Consider the following 1,341-nt stretch of genomic DNA (forward strand, 5'->3'; position numbering starts at 1 on the left):
AGATACATACACAGAAAAAAATATCACCAAAATATTTCCAATTAAAAAGTTAATTGAAGTTGAATATTTTTTCAATTAATAAATTAATTGATACAATTAACTTTTTAATCAAGATAGAACATAAAGTTAATTAAGTCAATGATTGAAAATTTTAAAATTTTTAATTAAAAAATTAATTGATACAATTAACTTTGTAATCAAATTCGGAAGACTAAGTCAGTTAAAAAAAGTGATGAACATTTCTTAATCCAAATAAAAACTCTAAGCCAATTCAGAAAGTAATTGAAAATAGTTACCTTTTTAAATAAAAAATTAATTAGGGTTTGCATTCAAAATCAATCAAATTTTTAATTGAATCAATTAAAAAATTAATTGAAAATTGCCAATGACATCAATTAATATTTTAATCAAGAATTTTTTCTATGCCCAATTAAAACTGTGATTGATACTATCATTTTCGTGATTGAAGACATTTCAATTAAAAAATTAATTGGATCAATTAATTTCGTGATTGAATCAGAAAAATTTTTTTTTGTGTGTATATTTTATTAAATTACAAATTATATGTTTATTGCTATTTAAATATTATTTAGAGCAAAATACAGAAGCACAAAAAATGATTATAGACGGCATACCCGGCCCAAGGGAAGTACATATGCCACAAGAGATTGAAATTTGCGAACGAAAATCTTTGACTTTTCATCATTACCCATGAGACAAACACCTCCTCAATGAAAAATTTGATGAACACTTCAACGAATGATATAGCCTTTAAAACGCCTTCAAAATAAAATCCGAATCAACACACAACGTTAGCGCCCATAACCCACCGTAGTATGCTTTACGGTCCAAAAACTAAACTTGATTTCCCCAGGCCGCATTTGATGATTACATTGATCCCTGAAATTCGAAATTTTATTTTGTGTCCTTAAGCATAAACAGTTCAGCTACAAACCATTGTTTTTTATTCGGTTTCAGTCCATTGCAAGCTTTTGAAGATAATACCTTGTATGCGGCCCATGGAGGTTTTACATCTTGGCAGTATTTTCCACCATATGTACTCGTTTTGAGTTGAAATCCATGTTCACATGTTTTGGATTTAATAATAGAAACAATAATGACATTGACATTTGAAAAATTATTCAAATCGAATTCGGCTGTGGTTACCAAATGTGAGTGATGATTACTAAATAACAGTTGAGAAATTTCTTTACGGTCGGTCGTATGTACCGATGTCAGGAAATATTTTTCATAGAAGTGACATTTGGTTGTCACAACTATTTATCTTTCAACACACAAGAAAACTTATTGCAATTTTCACCAAATGGTTGTAGGGGACAA

General features: G+C 28.4%; 1 long non-coding RNA gene across 1 annotated transcript; it reads right to left on the reverse strand.

Moving 5' to 3' along the window:
• Positions 1-788: 788 nt before the first annotated feature.
• LOC142239485 (uncharacterized) lies at positions 789-1,098 on the reverse strand. Its single transcript, XR_012723051.1, has 2 exons — positions 956-1,098; positions 789-900 (listed from the first exon to the last, which is right to left on the reverse strand). It is a non-coding gene; the product is annotated as an uncharacterized LOC142239485 (long non-coding RNA).
• Between the last annotated feature and the right edge of the window lie 243 nt (positions 1,099-1,341).

The sequence above is a fragment of the Haematobia irritans genome, chromosome 1 (genome assembly GCF_050003625.1).
Source record: "Haematobia irritans isolate KBUSLIRL chromosome 1, ASM5000362v1, whole genome shotgun sequence".
NCBI classification, from domain to species: Eukaryota; Metazoa; Arthropoda; class Insecta; order Diptera; family Muscidae; genus Haematobia; species Haematobia irritans.